Raw genomic sequence first — 18,075 nt, 5'->3', positions numbered from 1 at the left:
TCTCGGATCAAAACGTAGCCCTCGACGATCAACCCAACTCTTTACAAAGGCCGGAGGATAGTGAGACACTCTAACTAAATCAAACCCTAGAAAGAATGGAATTTCTAGAGAGATGAGCTCTCAAAATAACTTTTTAGAAAGTGAGAGAGAGAGAGAGAATGTAAAAAGTGATTTTAAAATGCCCAGCTGCCAACTGATATACGACATTCCCGCTCGAGCGGAGAACACAACGCTCGAGCGTCAAGAACAAAAAAAACTAGGTACGCTCGAGCGCAAGAAGGCCCGCTCGAGTGCCAAGACACAAGAATAAAGTACATCCGCTCGAGCGCGAAAACCAGTCCGCTCGAGCGTAGATTTCTCCCACCCAGAACTTACACCAAAAAGTACTACCCGCTCGAGTGTCATAGTACCCGCTCGAGCGCGACTGTTCGAGCATAAAGAAACCCGCTCGAGCGTAAAAATCACACCTGCAGAAGTTTTGCAGGGACACGAAATACTGGGAGTGTGCAATCTCCGCTCGAGCGCAACAAGGCCCGCTCGAGCGGAACGACCAAAAACCTGGCAACAAGATTTTAGACCAAGGTTCAACCCACCTATTCGAAACATGCCCAACACATCCTAAAACTCAAACAAATGGAATTAAAGGATGACAACACGATAGATACAACTACTAACTCCACGGAACCAAGTCCGGAATACAACAGAACAGTAAAGGGACAACCGGGATCGCTATAACTGCTTTTCGAACGAGGTATGGACATTACGAAGTTTTAGTTATGCCTTTCGGAGTTACCAATGCACCTGCTGCATTTATGGACCTCATGAACAGAATCTTTAAACCATACCTTGATGACTTTATTGTAGTATTCATTGATGACATACTGATTTACTCCAAAAGTATAGAAGAACATGAACATCATCTGAGACTTGCCCTACAGACCCTAAGAGAACAGAAACTTTATGCTAAACTGTCTAAATGCGAATTTTGGCTTGATCATGTTATGTTTTTGGGGCATGTTGTTAGCAAAGATGGAATTTCTGTTGATCCGCAGAAAATTGAAGCTGTAGTAAACTGGCATAGACCAACAAATATGACAGAAGTTCGAAGCTTTTTGGGTTTGGCTGGATATTACAGAAGATTTGTCAAAGATTTCTCCAAAATTGCCTTACCGTTGACTCAGTTAACTCAGAAAGGGATATCATTTGACTGGACTGACCAAAGGGAATCAACATTCCAAGAGTTGAAAACTTGACTTGTAACTGCACCGATTCTTACCCTACCTTCAGGTATGGATGGTTTTACTGTATTTAGTGATGCTTCTCACAAGGGTTTGGGATGTGTTTTAATGCAGAATATGAGAGTTATTGCTTATGCTTCCCGACAACTGAAACCGCACGAAAAGAATTACCCAACCCATGATCTGGAACTTGCTGCAGTAGTATTTACGCTAAAAATCTAGCGTCGCTATCTGTATGGGGCGACATGTGAAGTGTATACTGACCACAAGAGTTTGAAATATTTCTTCACACAGAAAGAACTAAACATGAGACAGCGGAGATGGCTAGAACTGATTAAAGACTATGACCTACAGATTTTGTACCATCCGGGAAAAGCCAATACTGTTGCCGATGCACTGAGCCGGAAATCGATTGGAAATTTAGCCTGTTTGCTTACTGGGTAGAAGGAATTGCTTTGTGACCTTGAAAAATCTGAAATTGAAATCGTTTTGCGAGAACAAGGTGGAACCTTAGCTGCTATTTCTGCTCAACCAGCACTGATTGAAGAGATTAAAGAGAAACAGCAACTGGATGACTTCTTGAAGAGGATCATCGAAGAAAGGGAAACTAAACAAAGACCGGGTTTCAAATTTGAAAATAATGTACTAAAATTTCAAGAAAGACTGTGTGTACCGAATGATTCTGAATTGAAAAGAAGGGTTCTGCAAGAGGTGCACAATTCAAAATTTTCTATCCATCCAGGGAATACGAAAATGTATCAAGATCTGAAACTGAATTTCGGGTGGCCGGGAATGAAGAAAGAAATTACTGATTTTGTATCGAAATGTCTTCATTGCCAACAAGTTAAAGCCGAACATCAACGACCCGCAGGCTTATTGCAGCCCTTACCCATACCGGAGTGGAAATAGGAACATATCACTATGGATTTTATTGTGGGATTGCCTCGCTCCAGTAAAGGTATGGACTCAATTTGGGTTATTGTTGATAGACTGACTAAATCTGCTCACTTCTTACCTGTTAAGACAATTTATAATGCGGACAAATTGGCTATACTCTACATTGATGAAATTGTTAGACTGCATGGAGTGCCTGTGTCCGTTGTTTCTGATAGGGATTCGAAGTTTACATCGAGATTTTGGCAAAGCTTACAGACTGCATTGGGTACTGAATTGAGACTGAGTAGTGCTTATCATCCTCAGACAGATGGCCAGTCAGAAAGGACCATCCAAACTTTGGAGGATTTACTAAGAATGTGTGTCCTTGATTTTCAGGGAAACTGGGAAAGCCATTTGCCTATAACTGAATTCGCCTACAATAACAGTTTTCATTCAAGTATTGGTATGGCACCTTTCGAGGCATTGTATGGCAGAAAATGTAGATCTCCAATTTGCTGGGCAGAAGTTAGAGATGGGCCTTTACTTGGGCCCGAGATTGTATACGAAACGACTGAGAAAGTGAAATTGATACAACAGAGACTGAAAACCGCACAGAGCAGACAGAAAAGTTATGCTGATGTCAGAAGACGGGATAGAGAATACGAAGTGGGTGATCACGTATTTGTGAAAGTGACATTGATGAAAGGCCAGACTCGTTTTGGAGTCAAAGGCAAATTAGCGCCGGGATACGTCGGACCATATGAGATTATCGAGAAAATCAATCCGGTGGCGTATCAAGTTGCGCTTCCTCCTGAAATAGAGCATATGCACAACGTCTTCCACATTTCTATGTTGAGGGACTACCTCCGGGATCCTTTCCACGTGATAAAGCCTACTCGTGTAGTGCTGAGTGATAACTACACTTACGAGGAACGGCCTATTCAGATTGTAAACAGACGGATCAAGAAGTTGAGAAACAAAGAGATCCCGTTAGTGAAAGTTGACTGGCAAAACCATGGTGGCGTATATGTCACTTGGGAGAGGGAAGATGACATGGCTAAAAGATATCCTGAATTGTTTCCACTGAATCCTGTTTTCTTTCAAAATGAAGGTAACTCGAGTTTAGAGGACTAAACTCTTTTTAAGGAGGGGAGACTGTAACAACCCTCGTCACTGTTTACCGATTAACCACTGATTACTGCTAAATTGAGACTGATTATGATTGGTGACTGAATTAATTGAAGTACTGAACTGACTGACTGAAATCTGGAACTGAATTGATTAAGTATATCTGTTTAATTGTATGTCTATCTGTTGACTGTTTGATTATCTGTTCATGCCTTTGTGTTTAAATTGCAAATTGAAGGCCTTATCGGCGGCCGAATCTGAAATTGATCGACGATTTGTGTTCTTTGGAATTTATATGATTTTATGGTGTATTTATCTAAAATTGATTTGGTATGATTAAATTGGATTAAAATGAGTTAAATTACAAGAGTTGGACTTAATTGCCATTTTGCCACTTAGTGGACTTTCATGAGCCTTTTAGTTGATCTCTAATGCTAACATTACAACACTTCATCAGCCCATTTTTCTTAGACTTAGCCGACTAGAGCGAGAGAGTTAGGAGAAAGACTTGATTTCAACCAATTGCTTGGAAACTTGGTAGAATTGAAGAGAGAATTAGCAAATTAAGTTTCCTTACCTTGTATTGGAGACCTGGGTAAGGGAATTCAACCTCTCATTGTTGTGTTTAAGCTTGTTCTTGCATGGTTTTGAGCAAAGTTGAAGTCTAGAGCCAACTTATGGCTCAAATTGTTGAATTGGAGCTTAATTATTGCATGCATGGTATACTCTTGCATTTTAGAGCTTGTTCGTCATAAATTTGCCACATGCATGTCCAAGTTTTGATCATAAACCATGTTTTCACCTTGTCTTTGAAATATTGGCTCATTAGAACATGAATTGAAGCTTTGAAATGGTTTAAATTCATGCATGATATGTTTGAATTATGTTCATGAAAATAGGTTTCGAATTGAGTTGAATTGATCTTCCTTTTGGGCCTTGATTTTACAAATTGAGCTTTGAATCATGTTATTCTATGTATTTACAAATGTTTTCCAGGAAAATGGCCCAAAGGAATTGGTTTTAATGCATTTGAACTTGGTTTGAGCTTGGAAGTTCAAATCTGGAAATTCCAGATTTTGAACTCACGCTCGAGCGAGGTGACTGGCGTTCGAGCGTGAAATTCGTGCTCCCAGTACTTTGCACTGTTTTGATGTCCGCTCGAGGGAAATAATTGACGCTCGAGCGGGACATTGTGTCTCATGCTCGAGTGGGTGTCGAGCGCCCAATCGAGCGTGATTTTCACCTATCCAGCACTTTTGACTGTTTTGCAGAACGCTCGAGCGGGTAAGTCTACGCTCGAGCGGAAACCTTTGTCTGCATGTCCGCTCGAGCAGAGTAACCTACGCTCAAGCGTGACCCCTGTTTTCTGAAAATTCTGAAAATGCTTTTAAAGTGCATCTTTGCATCCTCATCTCATCCTAGGCATTATTAGGCCTAGTTTAAGGCATCTTAATGAGGATATAGATGTAGAACCACAACGAGGCAAATTAAGGATTAAGTTATTATTTTTCCAACTGTGTAGCTTAGTGTGTGTTCAATCTGTAAACTGTGTAGGGTTGGCGACTGGGGATGCGCTCTAGCTTTACTGTAGCCTAGAACTCTGTGAGTAACAACTGTGTAAAGATATGTTCAAAATGATTATCTTCTGAACAAATGAACTGTACTGCTTTCTGAACTGATACTGTTAATTAAATGAATGTATGTCCTATATTCTGAACTGTACTGTGGCATCCTTAGCAACTACTGTTTACTGTTACTGTTACAGAGATCTCTGTCGGTTCCCTTGTTGGAACCACTACTGTTTACTGATCGATGGCCATCATTTACTGTTCGGTCTTTTAAGACTTACTGTTTACTGTACTGTTATGCTAATTGATGTACCATATATGACTGAATGACTGATATACTGAATTAACGAACTGTTTTCATTACTGTAAGGACATTCATTCTTAACCTCTTTACGCATTACGTTATTCACTGGGCTTTAGCTCACTGCTCATATATATATGTAGGTGTACAGGCACCAGACCGCGGCTAGAAGCATCGAGGTAAGCTCCAGTTTTGTCAAGCCAACCACTGTGCCTCACTGCGAGGTTCCGAGCCTGTCAAGTTATGGCTTAGGGGTGTTTTAATTTCCCCGTCTGTCTCTATATCTGTTTTGTACAAACTGTTTTGTCAACTGTATAGACTGTTATTGTACTGTTTAATAGGGATTATGTCCCTGAACTGAATGATTGTACATATGTACCTACTGTTCTGTACTGTTCATGTATATGTGTATGAGAAATCTTTTTGCATACAGACTCACAGCTCATTAGACATTGTTTATTTACTGTATTGGCTTCTGCCAGGCCTCTGTACTCTGTTTTACTGTATTACTGTTAAGCAGGACTTCGATAATCTTGGATTACTGGTCGGTTACGTTGCTAAACCCATAGGGGCGGGTTTGGGTCGTGACAAATATCTTATATAAAATCTATATAAATAATTTATATATATATATATCAAAATATATAAATATAAATATTCATATTAATTATATATAATTAACTAACACATTAAATTAATTAAATATCAAATTAAATTCTCATGTAACCACACAATTAATAAAGAAAAAATAAAATAAAATAATAATAATAATAAATAATGACTTACGAAAAATTAGGGTTGCTACGCTACTTTTTGCACATCTTTTCGTAAAAAATCAAAATATCTTTCCAAACATACTAATTTTTTTACATCACATTTTAGTTTAAAAGTAAAAAAGTTACTAAAAAAATCTATTCGCAAACGAGACCTTAAGCCTACTTAAAATATTAAAATATTTAAAAAAATTATTTGAAATATTAAAAAATTCAATAAAAACAAAAAAAGGGATTTTTATTGATAAATTCATCTTAGAGTTGTTATAACCCGTAACGTCCACAAAGGAATATTATAACCTGATTAGTCTCATATACTTTTCTTTTTATTCCATAAAATCTATTTTACTAATTTTATATTTTATCCTGGACTATTATGCCCTTATATATATATATATATATATACTGTGTTAATACATAACACGTTCCCTGTGATTTCGTTGATTCAGTTTTGGTAGTTTTTATCTTTACGCTTTTCATCATCATTTTAATTAAAATGGATACATTTCTATCTTGCATGCTTGTTCTGAGGCTTTGATGTGCTAGAGTTTCATTGTTGCTCTTGTAGTCTGGTTCGTGATTTTCAAGTGAAGACAACGAATTTGAAGGTGTTCGGTTCTCACATTTTTTGGAGTATAACTACTTTAAAGCAGTTGTTTTCGAGTTTCTGGACGGTTATAGGATTGCATAATTAAGGTTACTATCATTTTGGTTCTGAATACATGTTCACTTTATGTTTTGATTTGTATAATGGATCAGATGTTCTGTTTTTTGATTGATATGGATCGGATGCTCTGTTTTTCAATTATATGCATCATACGTGGTCCTGTGGAGGGGAGGTCATTCAGATTATGTGAAGAATGTGTAGTTCTCATTTTACTTTGATGTATCCATAATGAGGCTCTATGTGGGTGATATAATTCAGAGTATATGTATCAATGTGAATGTTTACATCTTGTTAATATTATGTGAAGAATGTGGATGTTCTTATTTTACTTTGATGTTTGCTTAATGAGGCTCTGTGTGCGTGATATAATTCTGAGTATATGGATCAATGTGAATGTTTACATCGTGGTCTTGTGTAGGGGGAGGTCATCAGATTAGTGATGAATATGGATCCTTTATAATTCAGAGTATATGGAACAATGTGAATGTTTACATCGTGTTAATATTATGTGAAGAATGTGGATGTTCTCATTTTACTTTAATGTTTGCTTAATGAGGCTCTGTGTGGGTGAAATAATTCAGAGTATATGTATCAATGTAAATATTTACATCGTGTAAATATTATGTGAAAAATGTGGATGTTCTCACTTTACTTTGATGTTTGCTTAATGAGGCTTTGTGTGGGTGATATAATTCAGAGTATATGTCTTAATGTGAATATTCACATCTTGTTAATGTGAATTATGGATTTAACACTTGAACTGTACACGTAGTTATCTAATTTTTGCACAATGTGAATTTTCATATCGGTTTGGATTATTGTTGATTGTTGTATTGTTGTGTTTTTACAGGAGATAGATACCTTTATAATGTTGGTGTGTACATATGGTTGCAGTACAACTGTAATAAAATGTTGCCCGCGCATTGTGTTATCCGCGTTTGGTGGACTGTTTGTGTAAAAAATGGAAGGAGTTGTCTGCTGGTTCTAATTCATTGTTCTGTCGGTTACCTGGGATTAATAGGTGTGATTTGGATAATGAGGAAGAATTTCAGAACTTGTTACTGCTTGCTAAATCAATGAGGGTACAACATGTAGAAGTTGTTGTTGAGTTGAAAAGTGATATTGGTCAGTCAAGTAGCTCAGGATCGCTACGCGTGGGGGTTGAGGAAGAAATTGATGCACTACGGAGATTTTGCCACCATAAGGAGAAGGTGTTGTTGTCAGCCACTTGGGCAAATGGTATTACGCATGTGGGACAACAGTTTGTTGGAGGTGCACAAGAATTTCGTGATGTTTTCTGTAAGTATGTCATCCAATGTGGGTTTCAATTTATGTATATCAAGAGCGAGACAATAAGAGTTACTGATGTGTGTGCGATGCGTGAGGAGAGATGCTGCTTATGGGCTATACATTGTAGAGCATAACGAGCAAATGATTTTTTCTACATCAAGAGGTTTAGTGATGTGCATAGTTGTGGTACGGATGTCCAAACATCGAAGAATCCGTGAGTTAGTTCGGATTTGGTGTTGTGTACCATATCTGAAATTGTGAGGGGCAAGTCATTGACTCGGCTGTGTGAGGTGGTGACTATTTTGAAGAGGGATTATGGGCTAGATGTGAGTTACCATGTCATATGGTTGGGTGTGGAGAAAGCAAAGGCTGGTATTCATGGAGATCACTCATTATCGTTTAACTAGCTGTGGTGGTATTCGGATGCTGTGATGCGGTACAATCTGGGGAGTTATGTCAATATTGACTATGATGCGAGTAGTCAACAGTTTTGTCGTTTCTTTGCATCATTCGCTGCGTGTATTTATGGGTTCAATTCTTGTCGGCCTTTATTATTCCTGGATGGAACATTCCTCAAAGGAAAGTATAAAGGTCAGCTACTTGCGGCAACGTCGAAAGATAGAAACAATGATTAGTATTTTTTTTAGCTGTCTGTTCATGTCAATATTCACATTGAGCAGCTTGTGTCAATGTTTACATCAATACACATTGATGTGAACAACAACAAAATATGAGTGATTGAAAAATTACAAGTAATGTGAACATTGACATTAGTATGTACTGATGCGAATGTTCACATCTGTGTCTGCTAATGACAGTAATGTGAACATTCACATTATTATACACTGATGTGAATGTTCACATCAGTGTATACTAATGTCAGTTGATCTATTAATGAACAGTACTGTGAATGTTCACATTACCAATGACTCAACAATCAACAATAACTTATTAATGGTCGTTAACGTGAATGTTCACATCATTGATGTTTACAACCTGAATCCAAAAATAACAATAGTAATAGGGCAATGTAGATATAAACATTCACATGACCTGTTTCGTTTATATTGTTTTCTATTCACTTTGGAATATTGTGAACAGTTGTGTATTGGTGTTGTGTTGTAGATATGTTTCCTATTGCATTTGAGATTGTTGATTCAGAGACCATAGCCAATTAGTCGTGGTTCTTGCACGAACTTGGGAAGGTTGTTGATGGTAAGCGCCAAATTACTTTTATTTCGGATCGTAATCTTAGTCTGTTAGAAGCTATGCCAAAGGTGTTCCCATCGACTCATCACGGTTATTGTTTACAACACTTGAAGAGCAATTTAAGAGACCAGATGAAAGGAATTGATAATGGATTTAGGGATCACCTACTAAGTAGTTTGGGTGACTGTGCTTACGAGCCAACTGTGGTAGGGTTCCATGAAAAGCTTGCAAAATTAAAAGAGGAGGGTAAACAACGAGCACATAATTTTTTCAAGGACTTGGCACCTGAGCACTGGGTAAATTCATACTTCAGGTAATAACAGTTTCCTAAAGTGTTTCATTTGTCAAGTTTAGAATGGTAGCGATGTGAGTTTTCAGTTTAGAATGGTAACAATCGTCCAATTGTGTTTCCTGTTCAATGTAAATGATGTGAATGTTCACATCTGCTAATGATGAATGATGTGAATGATGCGAATGTTCACATCTGTTAATTTGTCAAACAGTCATGTAATGTATTACAGATTTGAATGTTGACACCTATCATATTATGTTGTTGTTAACATTCGCATCTGTCTATCATTTAAGTTGACAACATAATAAGCATATAATGTTCACTGTGAATGATGTTAATGTTCACATCTGTCAATGTGAATGTTCAGACCTGTTAAATTCCGTATTGTGCAATGTTTGTGATATTGTGCAGGGGCATGCGTTATGGGGAGATGACATCCAATGCGGCGGAGTCATTTAATAACTAGATTAAAGAAGCACGTAATCTTCTTATCACTCAAATGGTGGACACAATTCGTACTCAGTTGATGTGGCAAATGTCTGCACGGCGTGACCAAGCAAACAAATGGAATGAGCTTATTTGTCCTACATTCGAAACAATACTTATGGATTCGTTTAATGACAGCAGGTCTTGGCAAGTTAGCAAAGCCAATGAAGATATATTTGAAGTTCATTCGATACCATCGATTACAGTTGATGTTGCGAGGCGTACATGTTCTTACTTCAAATGGCAAATCAACGGATCCCCATGTGACCATGTTGTTATTGCTATTCAGAAGAGCCGCTGCAATCTCAATAATTGTGTGGAACATTACTTTTATATAAAGACATATCGTGCAGCCTATTCGCGTGCTATATTCCCTATACCATCGGTGGATGTAGACACCCCATTTTTTACCGTCCTCAAGACTTGGACGTCACCGTTTGAACACTCGGTGATTACTCGTGTTTGTGTTTGTTTGGAGTTCCCGGAGGTCTCGGCTCGCGCGCCTTGCCTCAGGATCTCCGAACTTGACTGTTTAGTGTCTGGTTTTACACTAAACACTTGTGTTTTGCCTTGGAGAGGCAGGGTAGGGCTTGTAGACCATCCCCACCCACCACCGGCAGTGGCTAGAAGCCACCGGCTGGTTTTTGCTTCCATCGGCACTTTTTATTGCCGGCCGGCACTTTTTGTTGCCGGTCAGCACTATTTAGTGTCGGTCGGCACTACTTTTGGCCAAGATGGCATTTTTGGCCGGCCGACTACTGTGCATCTGCTTTTGCAGATATTTTAAGACAGCTGTCTTGCTTTTGGCTCCCCTCCATACACGTGTATGGAGGGATCTTTCTCTTGGAAGCTTGTCTTGTAAGCTTTACAAGACAATAAGCCTCTATAAGAGAGAGCCTTGTCTCTTGGCCTTAAGGTTAGACACTTGAGATATTTTGAGAGCTTAGACAGCCATTGTTAAGCTCTGGTTTTAGGGTTAGGGTTAGATACACATCCTACCTCTCTTTCCCTCCCTTTTGTGCTCTAGGTGTTTTGTGTCTTACTATTGCACATAAACACCTAGTGTTTCACCTTTGTCTAGCTACTGAGGTTCTAAAGAACTGATTTTGAAGTTTTGGTGTTAGATTCAAGCCAAGGAAGGCCATTGGAGCATCATTGTTGAAGAAGGCTTCAAGGGTAAGAATCTCACCCATTTATTCCCCATTTTTGCACCTTATTTCTACCTATCTTAAATTCGTTTTTGAGCTTGGTGTATAATACAAAAAAGTTCTGTTTTTAGACCCTCTTGATTGTTTATTAAGGGTGTTTTGTGATTTGAGGGTGTTTGACCCCTCTTAGGCCTTGAAAGGCCTTATTTTGTGCTATTTTGTGCTAGTTTCGGGACTTTGGTGTTTGGGCCTCTTCACCACTGAAATCTTGAGGGATTTCAATGGTGGAGATGGTGCCTTGAAGTCTCTAGAAGGAGAGGGCCACCCCCTCTCCTTGTTGTCCTTGAAAAGGGCATGTTTTGGTCTCTAAAGGGAGCCTATGTTTGAGTGTGTGTTGAGCATGTATAGACTATTTTTCATGCTTATTTTTCCATAATATAACATGATTTTAAATTGGTTTTGGTACTCCATGCATGCTTAGCATAGTTGCCATGTAATGCCTTGTGATTCCTTAACATGTCTTAGGTTGTGTGCCTTTGTTTCTAACATGTTTTAGGCTTACATTTGTGAAGATTTTGTGCTTATCTTGACATGTTTTAGGTCTGTCCATAAGTGTTTGGGTTGATTTTAGCATGCTTAGTATAGCCACTCTGCATTCCGGCTTGTTGGCCTTAAGTATGTGCATGTATAGCATGACATCTTTGCATTGATTGGGTGATTTGGGACCATCCACCATGTCATTTCAGTCCTATTTGCATGCCTATATGTTTACCTTGGATGCATCTTTAATGCCTCATAAGCTTGTGTAGCAATGCTCCATGTTTTGGTGATCATGCATGCCTTTATTTTTTGAGTCATTTGGATGCCATCTAAGTGATTCTTAGGCCTTGTATTAATGTCCCAAAACTCTGGTTTTGGTCAACGAGTTCATGCCATGTTTGGTCTTGTTAAGTGTAGTTCAATACTCCATTGGTTTGTTTTGAGCACTTAGGCCATTTGTTGCATGCTTGGCTTGATTTATTGCTTGGTTTGGCACCATGTTTTAGCATGATTTTAGAGCTCATGTTGCATGCTAATTGTCCATGAAATCCCTTTGCGAGTGTGCTTGAATGTTGCTTGCTTAATGCTTGAGGTTTGGACCATAACATGTGTATGTGTGCATGTGTGTTTAGCCTCCATTTTTGGGCATTTTGGCTACTGTTTTGGGCCTTATTAGAGCTGCCTAATTCATGTATAAGTCCATCTTTACATCCATTTGCATGGTCCCATGTTTGCTTGTATGCTTGCATAAGTTTGTTGCCATGCCATGTTGCATCCTTAGCTTGCATGCCTAGGTTGCATTGCATCTTGCATGCATGCCTTGTTCCTTGGCTTGATGATAGGAATTGGGCCTTAGTTTGTTTGATTGGTTTGCATTTCATTTGACATGAAAGTTGCATACTCGATTCTTTGGGCCATCATGCATGGAAATGCGTGATTGGTGGTCTGAGAATCGAGGCACATGCCCCTTTGAGTCATTACCATGATAAGGGACATGGTTGGTGCATATATGCCTTGAATTGTGCTGCCATGCTTTGCCTTGCCCTCTGTTGCTGTCATTTGTAGATTCTGCAGGAACACTCTGCCGACCGGCAGTGCAAAGTGCCGACCGGCAATCATTTCTCTGCCGACAGCTTTGTTTTGTGCCGGTGGCCACATCCCACTGCCGGTGGCAATTCCATGCAGCCGGTGATGTCTCCCAGCATCCAAGGAAGCAGTCCTGAGGTTTTGACAGCCTCCAGGGGAGTGAAAGAAGGAAAACAGAGGCAGCCTATGCATGGCGGTGCATTTCCCGAGGCGGTTTTACTGCTTTTCTTAGCTTATTTAATTTGTTAATTAATTAGGCAATTTGTAATATTAATTAGCTTGCGTAGTTAATTTGTAATATTTATTCGGTTCCCTCCGAGTGAGGGCAAATCTGTAATAAGTGTGTGTGGGTGGTGTATATGTCTTCCAATCCTCATTTCTTTCTTCCCTTTTATTTACCTGCTTATGATAGTAGATTAGGGCATCTTTAAAATTAGCATACCTTATGCTATGCATGCGTGCATCCATACATTTGTATTACATACATTAGGCTCGGTACATCACGCTAACTGCATCTGTACTTCAATTCACAAATTGAATATGTGGTAGTTGATCGCATCTCATATGCCATGTTTAGGGTTAGCCGAGCCTGCCTAGATTGCATTTTTGCATGTGATGCATTAGCCATTTTTAACATGAACTAGGACATGCATGTTTGCTGACTAGTTTACTGTTTTGGCACGGAATACGATGTAAGTATTATGCTTTAGCATCCCGCATGTGTGTGAGTGTTGCCATGACAGTATGCCTGCCATCCGGCTAAGTGCTTATGTGTTAAAATGTTTTAATGCCTGTGGGTGAAGGTTGGACTGCTCGAGTTGGAAAAACTCGTTGAAATCCGTGTTTTAGCCTACTTACGAGTAGCAAATTCCAAAGCGCTTTTCAAAACCGAACGGATATGCAATGTTTATTTCCAAATTAGGCAATCTAGTCTATACTTGTTTGCTGCGCGCATAACATAGTAATTCTAGGCTAATAAATGGAATAAGAACACGTAATGTTTTCAAAATCGGATATCATGGTTAGTAGAGGCCGGTCTTCGAACCGGGCGAAAGGGGGTGCTCATAGCTGACCTTCCCCGATCGTACCCAAGCTCCCGAGCCGAGACAACTCCGGTGATGACGGACATGTGGCCTTCGGCACCGAGTCAGGGTTTCCTAAATTTCCCCCATTAAAAAATATTTAGGTGGCGACTCTGTATCTGGCAAAGCAGTCCATGTTTGGCACTACTTTTTCAAAAATCTGTTTCTCAAAACGATTTGCCAGATTTGGACTCTTTGGTTCAGATTAAGAACCGCGACAAAAAATCGCGAGTCCGAACTGTAGTAGCGAGGCCCCCCTCCGCGGGCGCGTCTACAGTGGAGAAGCCGCCTTTTGATCCCACGGACTTCACTATATACTCGCCAACTGTGAAAAAACCACCTGAAAGGTCGAAAAAGAATAGGATCCCATCAAGGGGTGAGAAACTGAAGCAAATAAGGCGCGAGAGATGTGATAAGTTGGGGAGCCATAATCGGAAATCATGCAAGGAGTCGATATAGGATGTACATTTTCCATTTCAACATTGTGTTTTACATTGGATTCTTATAGTCATTTTTGAAATAAGATTGTGTTGTGTTGGCAAACATTGTGTTGCAATAAAATTACATTGCGTTGGTAAACATAATAATGCAATAGTATTTGATTTATGTTCTATTTTTAATTTTTTAAGGTACCAATCTGACATTTATGTTGTTGTGTTTTGGATGAATAGATGATGTTAACATTCACACTTGTGTAATATAATCACATTATGTGAATAATTGCGCATGGGTTGAACTTTTAAACATTTCTGTGGTGTGAATATTCACATTCTTGTTACCGTTGACAGCATCAAAGTAGATGACATGAATGTTTACATCAATGTAACCATTCACATCATCAACTCATAAGATGTGAATATTCATGACATCGTTGCTGCCATTCAAATAATCAGAAATTATTATGTGAATATTCACATCATTAAATTATTAGATGTGAATATTGACTTATATGTTAAGAAATATCATATTCACACCTGTCATATTGTATTACAATAACACTTTAAACAATATTCACATTCATGTAGTATGGCTTTAAAACATAAGAAAGTGTATGATCATTCTGTGATGTGAAAATTCACATCATGTCATGTGTCAAAAAAAAGAAAAATACAATCTCAATGTGCATGACCAACACAAAATAGGCCTCAAAATGCATATACATATATTGACTGAAAAATATCTGTACAAGCAGTGATATAGACTTGATTTACAATTAAGCTAGTCTGCTCCAATATGTAAAATCTATTGACACTAAATTGTCTTAAATGTGGATAACAGATTTGGGTAACAGTGATAGGTGGACACCCCCTACCTATAAGTTTTCACATTGCACTGTCTTTCTGTGATTCAGAAAAAGGTGTACTAATGAGTCTCTTATTTGACACCATTCAAAGCGATCTAGGCTGGCAACAATTTCTTCATGGTATACATGCGCCCTCATGATGTAACAAATTGCAGGCCCCCAATCTACCCTAAATATGCAAACTTCTTGTTAGATTTTGAAATTTAGGTGGGTAATGATTGTGGAACATGTGTACAAATCGATTTTAGGCTTACGAATCTGATGCTTGCTCAGGACAGATGTTTACTGATATGATTGGTTGCGAAGTATTTTGGCTTGATAATTTGGTCCATAATGGTGATGATGGTCCGATGTTGCGCACCAAAGCCTCGATGTAGTCCCTCTGCCAACAATGAAATTTCATATTAGGCACCAACCAACATAGTGCATACGCCCAAGTTCAAATATTACACATCATGACAAGTATTATATGTGTCAGCCACTTACCACTATTTGTGCTTTGTCAATTTATGGGTCATGTATGCTGGGTCTTGGGCGTAGCGAGTTATAATGCCTCCATACATTGTCTTTCACGTCGTACACAACAATCGTCCAGTGGAAGTTGTCGTGTATTGGGAAGATTAAGAATCTCTGGCCTTGAGATATGTGCATCAATCAGTTTATTTCTCTTGTGGGGGGGTACTCTTGCATGATTTTCTGCACACAAAGGGCATACAATGATGCACCAAGTATTTATATCAATGTTCGATGTGAATGATGTGAATGTTCACAGCTGCTAATGATGAGTGATGTGAATGATGTGAATGTTCACATCTGTTAATATGAGTGATGTGAGTGATGTGAATGTTCACATATGTTAATGATGAGTGATGTGAATGATGTAAATGTTCACATTTGTTAATGATGAGTGATGTGAATGATGTGAATGTTTACATCTATTAATTTGTGAAACAGTCATGCAACGTATTGCAAATGTGAATGTTCACACCTGTCATATTATGTTGTTGTTAACATTCACATCTGTGTATCATTTAAGTTAACAACATAATAAGCATATAATGTTCACTGCGAATGATGTTAATATTCACATCTGTCAATGTGAATGTTCAGACCTGTCATTTTGTGTTGTTGTTAACATTCACATCTGCCTATCATTTAAGTTAACAATACAAGCATATAATGCTGAGATGAACATTGACATCTATTGAACATGCAACTCAAATACTGTTCATGTGAACATTCTCATCAACATCAAACATAAACAAACCAAAAGTCTAGTGGTTACCAAACATGTGCTTGTAAAGATGAATATTAAATCCTCCAAACTTGGGTTGACTAGCCCTTGTAGTTTATGTAGAATTTCACCATATGCATCTATCACCTGCAGAAACATAGGGGTGACAGTACATTATTTGCAGTGTCTTTACAGTGTGTGTGTGTGTGTGTGTGTGTGTTTTGTACACATTTATGATTGCCATACATTGTTGGTTATTGATTTTTCTTTGATGATGTGTATGATGTCATCAAAATACACGTCTTTAGTCTTTGAGTCCCCTCGCCACACTAACAACTTGTGCATTGTCATTACAGAAAACGTTAATGTCAACATTGCACATTTATGAAATGATCTAATCTATTAAGTATGTATGTGAACTTAACATGAGCAAAAAAAAAAATTCAGTTGGGGATATGTAAGATCATTTACTCATCACTGCCGTTCTTGTGCAAATTTTGAACCTTCTGCTTGTTGAGTTTGCTCATGTTGGCCCAAACCTTCAGTTTGTTGTTCAAGGTTAACTTCTTGTACTTTGTTGGGTGCTTTTTTTGTGGATGCTTGTCTAAATCTTATGGAATTTGGACTGCATGGGATTGCTCTTTAGCTCCCTCTTTCCCTTTCTTTTGACCAGGCAAGTTGGGGTATTCAAACTCATCCAACCGGTGCTCTTTCTTTACCTTCCGCTTGATGTGCTTTACCCTCGATGGTGGGCTGATAATGTGTTCCAATGCTGCAATGGGATGCTTCTTAAGGCTGTCATGGGCCTTTTGTGTTTCAACTTGAGTGATAATGTGGATGGACTGATCGTCAAAAAGGTCTTGAAGAATTGTTTTTTCACATTCCAAGTTGATGACCAACTTTGTCAACCGCTGAATTTCTGTATCTTTCCACTCCATGCAATTCTTGATGTCCATGTCCATATTGGATGGGCCCGATTGGTCAAATAGTTTGGCTTCAAGGGCAGCAATCACCCTTGCCCTTAACTCCCATGATTCTTCCAACTGTTTGTATTTCGCTTCCCATTGTTGTACGAGACCCCAAGCTTTTTGGTTTTCTTTTATAAGTACATTCACAATGTTCGGCTCACTTGGTTGTGCTATGATGATACCTCTCTCAGTATTGGGGGTGTTAAAGCTGGTGTTGATGTCATGTCTAACATCATTTAGGTCCATTACATCGCCAGAAAATCCATCATTGTCGTCACTGCGTTGACAGTCTTTGTTTTCATCATCATTGTTTTTATCTTGCTTTGCTAGTGCACTCAACAAAACCTCAGGTTTGGGCTCCACATTCAATTTTGTATGATGGTACATCTTTGCTTCAGTTGGGGATGCCATCAGCTCGCCGCCATATACCTCCAGTTGGAGACATTATGTTAGTTAGATAGTTCCTTGTCTCACTATGTTAATGGGCACAATATTTTTGGTTGTACTTCTACCTCATTTAAACCAAGCTTAGCCAAAGATATGGACTTCATGTTGGCATGTAAGGCTGTGAGGTCCCACTTCACACATCGCGGAATGGCATTGGGGTTGCAGGGTTATAAGATTGTTGTATGCTCACACAACCAGTACTGAAACAAATAACAAACATCAGTAATGTGGATGTTCACATCAAATAACACAGATGTGAATGTTTACACCAGTGGCCTTTAATGTGAATGTTCATATCAATTAACACTGATGTGAATGTTTACATTAGTGGCCAGTAATGTGAATGTTTACATCAATTAACACTGATGTGGTTGTTTACACCAGTGGCTAATAATGTGTGTGTATCCATTATTGAACAATAATGTGAATGTTTACATCA

This window comes from Camellia sinensis, chromosome 13 (genome assembly GCF_055761805.1).
Source record: "Camellia sinensis isolate YWXY chromosome 13, ASM5576180v1, whole genome shotgun sequence".
NCBI lineage: Eukaryota > Viridiplantae > Streptophyta > Magnoliopsida > Ericales > Theaceae > Camellia > Camellia sinensis.
The sequence above is the reverse complement of the archived record's forward strand: the minus strand, read 5'-3'. Positions refer to the sequence as shown.